This window comes from Zea mays, chromosome 6 (genome assembly GCF_902167145.1).
Source record: "Zea mays cultivar B73 chromosome 6, Zm-B73-REFERENCE-NAM-5.0, whole genome shotgun sequence".
NCBI classification, from domain to species: Eukaryota; Viridiplantae; Streptophyta; class Magnoliopsida; order Poales; family Poaceae; genus Zea; species Zea mays.
In genome coordinates this window covers 99,346,654-99,358,005 of record NC_050101.1, presented here as the reverse complement: position 1 = coordinate 99,358,005, position 11,352 = coordinate 99,346,654, and the positions used below count along the sequence as shown (strand labels likewise).

Here is an 11,352-nt window from a genome sequence, read left to right as displayed (position 1 = left end):
TCCTAAGGATGGAAGTACTTAAATCGGAACTTGGGCTAGGAACAGGTGATGTTCTACCCAGGTTGATTAAGGATTGGATGCGTATGTAGGCTTGATGATCGAGGACCCTTTAACTGGTCACATGCCTCGTCATGGGTAAGCCTTGCCTCGGGCAGACTAAGGCCAGAATAAGATAACACGGAATGGGCGTGGAGCGGTGGCGAGAGTAGCGTGTACCCTCCGTGGCAAGAGGCTGGACGGTGGTGTATCTGTGCTCTCGGTTCGCGTGAACCTGATCTGGTCTTAAGAACCCCGGTGGCGGGTTGACATATGCAAGGGTTAAGTGCTACATATGTCGTGTGATTGGAGATCCTCAGCTGAGTATAATCGATTCGGATCGTCGTACCTTCGCGGTTATGAAGACTTGGTCACTGCCCTGCAACCTAAGTCAGGATGTGAACATTATGAATAAAAATGATGTTGTATTGATGAGATGGTGAAAGTAGACCATATGCAAACATAGTCTATTAATACTTAATCTGGCATTAAAATATTGAAAGTAAGGACTCACTTTAGTAAGCTATTTCTGCAAAAGTATCTAAGTTGATTCTTGCTAAAGCCTCTCCTTGATTCCCAAATCCAGCATACCCTTGAGAGTCTTTTCTTTAGTCGGGTAAGTCTTGCTGAGTAATTCCATACTCAGGGTTTTATTCCCTGTTGTTTTTCAGGTTTTAACTTTGTGCTGTTGTTGATGGTGTTAAGTGCCGGTGGGCTCGGCCTTCTTATAAGTCTAAGTAACTCTTCTATACTTCTTATTGAGGATGGTCACTTGAGCTAGCATATATTTCAAAACTATAAATAATTTATAACAATTCAAAGTTTCTTTCTTTGAACACTGTAGTAATCACTCCGATCATGTACGAAGAAAAATTTTCGTAACTTGTAAAATTTGGTAATAAGATTTCCGCTGCAAAATATTGGTGTGTGTGATTTGTGTTACTTAATCCCGCGGTTCTGGTTGTAAGTGGTTTATCCGATGTCCTTGGGGCAATCGGACGGATCCTGTTAAGTTATCTGGTGTACATGCATAGCAGTCTGAGGTCTTTAAGACAAGGACAGGGGCATGTGGACCCAATAACTTGGGAGGTTCTGCCACATCTGGTATCGGAGCTGGATTAAGTATATACGGTCACATATGTATTTTCAAAACAAAAGTTTTGGTTTTGAAAAACCTATTTTCAACTAAACACATTGTTTGGCTTTGAAAAACAGCTTTGAAAAAAAAAATAATGCTAGCGACATCCTCTATTAAGCCCTAAATTAAGGACTATCAGGTGGCTTAGTTGAAAACCATAACCCATAACCAGGTGGGTATTGCATACATGTGTATGGGTATACAGACATGGGAAATACTAAGAAGTGTATTGTACTTGTAACGACGCACCTACGCTCAGGTAAGAAGGTGAGTTACCATAATGAGTTGCCCTATGGTTAAGTGTGGCAACGACGCCTATGCGTGGCTCGGCGCTTAATGATGAGCTGGCCTCCATATAGCAATATATGGAGTATAAACTGTGATAAATTGTCATGTGTGAACTGCATCATTGGAAATTGGGCTATGATGGATTTTCTGCAGGTACACTAACCTCGAAAACGTATGTGTAGCTGACGACTAGCAAAATACCGAGAGAGAACATATGCCACCGATATAGAACGTTATTGCCACATTATGTTGGCAAAATCAGTGAGGACGTATAGGACGAGCATGCATCTTGATTGTTGCATCCTGTTTGTCACCTATACACCCAAAATGCTTCTCTCATCCTTATCCCAGTAACCATTGATTGTAAATAATGTGGTGTAATATTGTATTATGAACTTCGAGAAAATAGCTGTCCTCCGTTCTTTAGGTAATCTATTTAGGTGTTATATGTGTTTGCCCTTGTACTTGATGTGCCGATAGAATGTTGGTGACCTGTTTGCCTAAACCCAAAACTAGGCCCTGTTCTTACTTAGTGCACCACGACCCAAATTTGAATTTTCCATTATTACTCCATGACCAAGCCCATACAAATAAATGTTTAGATAATTTCTTTGTTGGACATAAAGTATACCCAAGCTTAAAATAAGAATCTCGACTCATATTTCCATCTTAGACCATGCCCTTGACAATTGGTACAAGCTGATGTACCTTATCCAGTTTGCCTGCCCTTAAGGATCGCCATGTTGCTTTATCAACCTAACCTAGGAAAGGCATGTTTGATTATTTTCTTGAATTTGGTGCCTTTGATTTTCTCATATCTATCGAAGGCATACCAACTTAATCCTTGACTTGTAATTTTTGCGATGGCATAGAAATATGCTTGGGGCTGAAGTAACAGTCTCCCATTGTACTTCTCTCATCAAGTTTAGGTTATGGCCATACCTTGTTCATTTCCTCGGGCCATGATCTATTTGGCTCTCTACCTTTAGCTATTCATACAGGTGGAGTATCTCTTTGTATATTATTACCCTTGCCCAGTCTAATTGTGTTGTGCGAGATTTCTTATTGGTTATGTCTGGTAATGGTGTTATGACTAAAGCCGATGATGCCACGACGAAACCGAGGGCCTCCTGTGAATGTACACACATGGTTGCGCTACTTGGCCCGCGCTGGTATCACAGTTAGTAGTCATAATCCATTATGAGACTACATCAATGTGTTATCTTAGCACAATCTATTTTTGCTACGTGAGATTCGTTATTGGTGCCAGTTCGATAGTGGTGTCATGGTTAATGACTTATGGTGCCGCAGCGAAACTGAGAGCCTCCTGTGAATGCGCACACAGGATTGTGCTACTCCTCGATGCTGGTATCAAGGTCTCTGGTCATGATCCATTGTGGAACTGCATTGATGTGTGATCTTTCGTGGAGTCCTCCCTTGAAACAATTTCTATGTTGTTTGTCAAGTGATCAAGCAGCATCTATCATCTCTGTTGGATCAAACGGATATACCACTTTCATGTGTAGTCTCTTTCCTTTTGATCTTGGTAGTGACTACCCATACAAGCTTCCTTTACATCCTTTGTGTAAAGGTGAAGCCTTGGAGCTTTTTAGTGTTGAGAAACAACTGATTAGCTCTCAAAATGGAGATATGTTTCCCCTTGCTGCTGAGATGCAAAAGTTTGTTCATTTGCTCTCTTATTTAATCCATGTATTCCTGGACCAAGTCAATTCATCTCGCATGAAGAAACGGATGAACAACATGACCAAATGGATTTTTACCCAAATGCATGACCTTTTGCTAGCACATGTGAACTCTCAACCCTTGGCTTACCAATGGTACTGAGAGGACCTACTCAATGTCAAAAGTAGTTCAACAAGTTGGTTTTACTAACTTATAACTGCCCAATGAACAAAGGTTGAGTTTAAAGATTGTTTTGTCGAGTTGTCTAAACTCACTTTGGTTCAACCCATCATAAGAAAGTTCTTACAAAGATCAAGTTAAAGTCGACTAATAACCACCTAATTATCGCTTTAGTCATGCCTCGATCGCCTCACGTGTGTTTTCCCAGCATGTGTGATCAAGTCAAGCCATGCCTAGTGCTTGATAAAATGGATTGGTTGCGAAGTCAACGTCAACGGATCTCTTCATTGATATTTTCTCGAGTCTCTATCATTGTTTTGGACTTGGATTCTCTGGCCAACACGAGTTAACTGTGATGCATTCGACATTCACACCCGTCTCGTGTGCTATGAACTTACTGTGACCCCTTGTTGGTAAACCTCTTTCTGTGTGTTTTACCCAAGAGGTTGTATCTGATTCTGTTTGGGTAAGATCGCGTATTTGCCACTCGCCCAATAGACTCAGATAGTACAGTGTCATCAGAAAAAGCAAACTGCACACATGGAACCTTATGTGTCTCTCTGGCAGACATTGTCTCTATTGGTGGGCATTTCTAAATTAGCCTAAGGCGATACATGTTATGTCCACTAGAGAAACCACATCCTGAGACACTTGCCTTCGCTCAGAACTGTCTTATGATTACCGCTGATATGGACGTGGGTTACATGCTTCTCTACCCTTAGAAGTCTTTCGCTCCGAATCTCGGGACGAGATTCTTTTAAGGGGGGAGGGCTGTAACACCCCAGGTGTTTATATTCCGCTCGACAACAAGTATGGATTTAAGCACGTAATATCAGTGGATAAAATGGATGCTAAATTTTAATCATCTTCGCTTATTGCGATTTTAATATTGCATCTGTTTCGTCTGTCGCAAGTTCGACATCATTTTTATCTGTCTGGGCTCTTCCGAAATTTTCGTGATATTCGGAACATCGTTATTTCGAAAATCGGTGCGTCCGGTGATTATTTAAAATTCATCGCTCGCACGAATACGCATTTGGAAACTCAGTCCAGTCCTCCGATTTCATCTCAAACAGATTATGCAGAACTCGACGGCTAAGTTTTCAGTGCAAAATAATTGAATCCCCTTTTTGTTATCCGTGACATCGCGTCTACGGAATTCAATTGAATTGTTCCCTAGTCGAGTGTTCGAGTAGCGAACGAAATTCATCTAAATTCAACTAAATCGAACGTCGACTAAAATATCGAATCTAATCTCTTCCGGTTTGAACCCGTCTCCATCTCGCTCCCGTGACGATGCTGACATCGTCTCCGGGGAATTCCAATTGCGATGCCCCATTCGGCTCGCACGATTTAAAATTTATTTCTTTCTAAAGGTCGAGCCTAGTGCCAGTTTAAAATTAATCAATTAAGGCTAATTGGAAAGATCACCTAATTATTTCTCTCTTGTTTGAGCGGTCTCTATGAATTCGGTAGACACTACTAAAGGCAGGCTCTTTAAATAAAATGAATCTGAACTAGCCAAAACTAGAGCAATTGTTAGCAGGTTCGTTTTTCTATTTAAATATCTGAGAAAATAATATGGTAATCAAAAATGATTTAAATTGACTCATTTGGTCTCGTTCAAACTAAATTCTAATATCGAAACATGGATTTCTGAAATTTCATTTATTAAAGGAAAATATCTCCTTCTCAGATTTTTCTCCACCGCTTACTGCCTCTACTCATCCAAGTCGTCACCGCCCTGCTGAAGCTACCCATTGGTCTCATCTCAACAGGCCGGCTCCTTTACGTAAAAATCTTCATGTGTTCTTATCGCAAGGACGCAAGCCCAGCGATGCCCAGCCGATTTTTTTTCTCAGCCGATCTCTATCCCTATTGCCGCTCTTCATCCCTGATATTTCTTCACCGTACGTCTCCTCCCACCTAGATTTTTCTCCCTCCAATCTTTATCTCCCAAGCATTCCTGTCTTATCTTTTCTTGCGCTGATCATCGGCCGTGTATTTATACTCACTTCATCTTCCACCTGCAACGCTGCATGCTCACTCATCTTCCCAAGGCCGGTCGTCATCCTCCACTCCAAGCTGCACTTCGGTCTTCTGCTCCTGCCAAGTACCGACACCAGCGCTGCTCCTTCTTTTCTCTGTCTTGGCCAGCCACCTCTGCTCCATCTTCCAGCGTCGCCCACGACCGGCAGCGCTCAATCCGACCTCCTCTCAGCTCGCCAGCCATCGCCATGACCGCCGTTCCCAGTGTCGGCTTCTCCAGTCCGCCCCGCCTCGGTCATCGTCGTTGATACTGCGCTTGCCGGTGGCCGAAGCTCGCGTCGCCCTTTCCCTCACCGGATTCAGTGTCCGAGCTCTCACTAGAGCTCGTGACCTCGCCGTCGCCAGAGCCCTCACTAGCTTTGTGTCCTTCCTAGAGCTCGCGCTAACCTGCTCGACCACACCTCACCAGCTTGCTCCAAACATGATCTCATCGTCGTTCCGCGTGTCATCAAGAAATCCCAAGACGAAGCTAGCAGCGCGATATTTTCCAAACGCTCGACAAATTACTTGGATCGGAAAATCACTACCGATCTCGCGGATTCGTGTCAGCTGTGGAAACGGTAAGCTGATAAATCGTTTAGAATGGTTCGATCGTTAAATAAATTAATGTACTAGTGTGATGCTCATTACGGTGCTCGATAAATTGCGTGAGTCACGAAACTCTCGTCGACTTCGCAGTTCTTGCGATTATCGAGCCAGGTTCAGTTATAGCGAGTTATTTCGCTATTTCGGCCAATTAGCGGAATTAGCGTACCGAGTAGAATATTAATAGGCTTGTGTAATGAGGAAATATTTTAATTACTTCTATAGATGTGTATATATTTATGATAAAGAAGTGTTTGAGTAATTGTTGACATGAAAAACATGTGAGGAGTAAAATAGAATTAAAATAATTCTTTGTGAGTGATGTAGTGTAATTTATAAAACGAGGGATAAGTTTAGAATTTAATTAATTAACTGATAAGTTGTGTTTAGGCTAATCGTGATTAATGTGTATAATTTGTTGTTTCGTGATGTTTGCGATAGGTTCGAGAAGCGTAATTATTGCGCTTAATTGTACGTCGATAATTAGTGTCTCCGTATGAAATTGTTCAACGTCTCACCGCTAGGTGTTTAATTCGCTATCGCAAGCACTATCTAGGTTTGCGATATTTATGTTTATATGCATTCATGTGCATAATGCATCTCATTCAGGTACGTGAATTAACCACGCGATGCGGAGAACCAGAACAGAGTCGACCACAAGATGGTGCTGATGAACGGAACCGGAGATGGACAGACGAAGCAAGTATCTGGCCAAGGATGATCGTCAAGTGATCGACGTCACCAAACAACACTAACCTAGTGTTACCCAGGCAAGCCCCGGTGCATGCAACCCTTCCTTGTGTTTTCAAATAATTTTCGCACACTTTAAGTCTAGTGAAATGTGCATTAGGTTTATAGGAGTTGCTTGGAACCCTTTGATGCATTGCCTTCCTTGATATCCATACCTTTATAGATACTTCTGATGAAGTATCAAAATATGATTTACAAAATTGCTTAGCCTTGCTTAGAGGTAAATCTTGTGGATAGAGCTTGTCCTTTGCGTTGATGCCTAGCTCAGGGGTTATCCTGAGGAAGGATGGCTTCTGCCTGCAAGAATATTTTTATTGGGAGCAATGGTGGGATCTTACTGCAAAGTTCCCTGTGATGCTCTTTTCATCCTAAGGAACACAAACAATCCTAAGGATGGAAGTACTTAAATCGGAACTTGGGCTAGGAACAGGTGATGTTCTACCCAGGTTGATTAAGGATTGGATGCGTATGTAGGCTTGATGATCGAGGACCCTTTAACTGGTCACATGCCTCGTCATGGGTAAGCCTTGCCTCGGGCAGACTAAGGCCAGAATAAGATAACACAGAATGGGCGTGGAGCGGTGGCGAGAGTAGCGTGTACCCTCCGTGGCAAGAGGCTGGACGGTGGTGTATCTGTGCTCTCGGTTCGCGTGAACCTGATCTGGTCTTAAGAACCCCGGTGGCGGGTTGACATATGCAAGGGTTAAGTGCTACATATGTCGTGTGATTGGAGATCCTCAGCTGAGTATAATCGATTCGGATCGCCGTACCTTCGCGGTTATGAAGACTTGGTCACTGCCCTGCAACCTAAGTCAGGATGTGAACATTATGAATAAAAATGATGTTGTATTGATGAGATGGTGAAAGTAGACGATATGCAAACAGAGTCTATTAATACTTAATCTGGCATTAAAATATTGAAAGTAAGGACTCACTTTAGTAAGCTATTTCTGCAAAAGTATCTAAGTTGATTCTTGCTAAAGCCTCTCCTTGATTCCCAAATCCAGCATACCCTTGAGAGTCTTTTCTTTAGTCGGGTAAGTCTTGCTGAGTAATTCCATACTCAGGGTTTTATTCCCTGTTGTTTTTCAGGTTTTAACTTTGTGCTGTTGTTGATGGTGTTAAGTGCCGGTGGGCTCGACCTTCTTATAAGTCTAAGTAACTCTTCTATACTTCTTATTGAGGATGGTCACTTGAGCTAGCATATATTTCAAAACTATAAATAATTTATAACAATTCAAAGTTTCTTTCTTTGAACACTGTAGTAATCACTCCGATCATGTACGAAGAAAAATTTTCGTAACTTGTAAAATTTGGTAATAAGATTTCCGCTGCAAAATATTGGTGTGTGTGATTTGTGTTACTTAATCCCGCGGTTCTGGTTGTAAGTGGTTTATCCGATGTCCTTGGGGCAATCGGACGGATCCTGTTAAGTTATCTGGTGTACATGCATAGCAGTCTGAGGTCTTTGAGACAAGGACAGGTGCATGTGGACCCAATAACTTGGGAGGTTCTGCCACAGTGCATTTGTCAGCCCGAATGACATCACCAAGAATTCATATAGCCCATATTTGGTTGAGAATGTCGTCTTTGGAATATCACTTGCTCGTATCTTGATCTGATGGTAGCCAGAGCGAAGGTCTATCTTGGAACACACCTTGGCTCCGACCAACTGGTCAAAAAGAACATCAATACGAGGCAAAGGATACTTGTTCTTGATAGTTACCGCATTCAGAGGGCGATAATCTATACACAGCCTCAAGCTTTCATCCTTCTTCTTCACAAACAGTGCTGGACATCCCCAAGGCGAAGTACTTGGGCGAATAAATCCCTTATCCAGCAACTCTTGCAATTGCTTCTTCAATTCTGCCAACTCAGCGGGTGGCATTTGGTAGGGCCTCTTGGAAATTGGGGCCGTTCCCGGTTGCAACTCGATGGCGAATTCAATATCCCGGTCTGGTGGCATTCCTGGCAATTCATCAGGAAAGACATCTGCATACTCACAGACCACTGGGATCTTCTTTAGAGGTAACTCCGTCATAGAGAAAGCACATGACTGAGTAGAACCTTGACTAGGCAGAATTAAGGTGAAGTTCCCGCAGAACGGAGAATTAACTTCCACGGTACGACTGGCTACATCAAGCACAACTTGGTGCAAGGTCATCCAATTAGCTCCCAGAATAATGTCCACATTTTCCAATCCCAACACAAGAAGAGTGGTTTTGACAATGTGGCTTCCCAGTTGAATAGGCACACTTTGGTTTAATTGATTAATTGCAATTTTACCCCCAGGTGTGACTATCATGAATGACCCTTTTGAGTGAGAGAATGGAAGTTTACATCTAGCACTGAACTTTTGGCTAATGAAACTATGAGATGCACCAGAATCAAACAGAATTAAAGCAGGTTGATTATAAACTGAAAAGACACCGGTCATGATAGGAGCTCCTTCAGGTACTTCCTCCAGAGTAGTGAAGTTGAGCTTCCCCTGCCTGACTTGCACCTTCTGCTTTCTTCCCTTGTTTTGATTTGGTGCTGGCATCTGCCTCTGCTGGTTCCTGGGACAATTCTTGGCATAGTGGCCCACATTGCCATAAGTGAAACACTTGTTCCCATTGCCCTGGCGGAACTGCTACTGCTGCAGAGGCTGATTGTTCCTTGGGGCGGGAGCTGGAAAGCGGTTGGGTGCCGGCTGCTGCTGCTGCTGAGGTGGCCTGATCACCCATCTGCCTGCCTGCTGCTGAAAACCCCTGCTCTGATTGTGAGAAACAATCCGGAACCTCTGAGCCTGAGCGGATGGTGATGCCATTGGTGCCTTTCTCTTCTTCTCTGCCCGGTGAGCAACAATGCAATCCTCCTAGGAGATGGCCATGTTGACCAACTCATTGAAGCTATCAGCCCGGACAGTGTTGAGTCGTTCCCGCAGCTTGGTATTGAGACCCCTGCGGAAGCGATCCCTCTTCTTTTCATCAGAATCAGCATGATACCCTGCATACTGGCATAAGTCGTTGAAGGCTTGCGCATACTGCAGTACCGTGTGGGTTCCTTGATTAAGGGCCAGAAATTCATTCAACTTCCGATCAAGAATGCTAGCTGGGATGTGGTGTCCTCTGAAGGCAGTCTTGAAGTCCTCCCAAGACACCTCACGATCAGCGGGGAGCATAGCACAGAAGTGATCCCACCAAGTCCGAGCAGGGCCGCGAAGCTGCTATGCGGCGAAGCGAGCCTTGGCCTCATCAGGGCAGTCTCCCGTGAGGAGGGGAAACTTGGACTCGACGACGCGAAGCCATACATTGGCGTCCAAAGGATCCTCTGCCTTGGTGAACAAGGGTGGCTGCGTGCTCAGAAACTCCTGGTAAGTTGCCATAGCCGGAGTGTTGGAACTTGCTCTCTGTCGCAAGGGGCTCCAACGGGGGGAATAATGACGTAAACAGGGTTCTCGCGCAAGATGGCAATAGCTCTGTTAAACCTAGCCTCTCACGGGCACTGTGCGGGGGTATTTATAGGTATCTGAGTGCCCAGCGTCCTGTGTTAAGGACACATGTGCCCTCAGACACCTAGGTTATCCCCAGAATATTCCCATAAAGCAGGGTTACAGACTGTAATTACAGGGATGCCTTTACAAATTAGGCCTGTAACATGTAGCAGCCACGCAGGGCCCGTTACAATGGGCCGGATCACACGTGGGCCTCTGTGCTGGACGAGGCCGCACGGTGGGATGACCTCGTCGCAGGTCTTCGTCTGATGTCGTATGGGGCGAAGGGTGCCTTCGCCCGTTGTCTTGTCTCTGTTGTACCGACGACCACGGCGAAGGCCTCGAGCGGAGGGTGACGTCTTCGCCTTCGCCCCAACATTTGCCCTCCAAGGGACCAGTTCGACTAAGTCATCTGGTGCCGAAGACGTCGCTAGATGGTGGAGACGCTGCCCTCGCTCGAAGTGGTTCCGCGGGGGTTTTTGACATGACCGTTGATTGACACCGTACTGTTGGACTGCGGGTTTCCCGAAGCGCCACGTCCTGTGTATAAAAGGGGGCGGGGGGCGGCGCGTTTTGAATTTATCCTTCCACGCTCCGTAAAAACCCTAGCCGCCTTTTCCACCGTCTTGCTGCTCGTCTGCCCTCCTTGCTCCTGTTCGCTGGAGATCTGGCTCGAGTGAAGCAAACCGCCCGCCGCCGCCGACGGTACGTAGCGATGCCGACCTCTTCTTCTTCCGCTGCCGCTACGCCACCGGCCGACGCGTCGTCTGAGGAAACGTTGAGTACTGTGGCGGCGGAGGAGTTGCACGCCGGCGATACGGTTGATTTTGGCGTGTCGCGGATGTCATCGGTCCGCGTGCAAGATATGCAGCGGCTGGGTTACTTTGGCAATGGAGTCGCTCGTGTCCCGGGGACGGAGGAAGTCCCCGCGCCGGAAGGTGAGTTGGTTGTGTTCGAGGCGTTCTTCGCCGCCGGTCTCCGCCTGCCTGCGCACCGATTTGTTGGAGAAGTCCCGCGCAGATTTAGCGTTCAGATCCATCAGCTGACTCCGAATGCCGTGGTGGCACTGTCGAAGTATGTCTGGGCGACGACTTCGTACGGCGATCAGCCATCAGTCGAAGTCTTCGCGAAGTACTATTGCCTGCACTGGCAGAAGAGGATGATTGGG

General features: G+C 45.2%; 1 long non-coding RNA gene across 1 annotated transcript; it reads left to right on the top strand.

The window, feature by feature from the left end:
- The first annotated feature begins 5,862 nt into the window (after positions 1–5,862).
- Positions 5,863–6,616, top strand: LOC111589532 (uncharacterized). The gene is made up of 2 exons (XR_002748575.1): positions 5,863–5,934; positions 6,569–6,616. It is a non-coding gene; the product is annotated as an uncharacterized lncRNA (long non-coding RNA).
- The last annotated feature ends 4,736 nt before the right edge of the window (positions 6,617–11,352 follow it).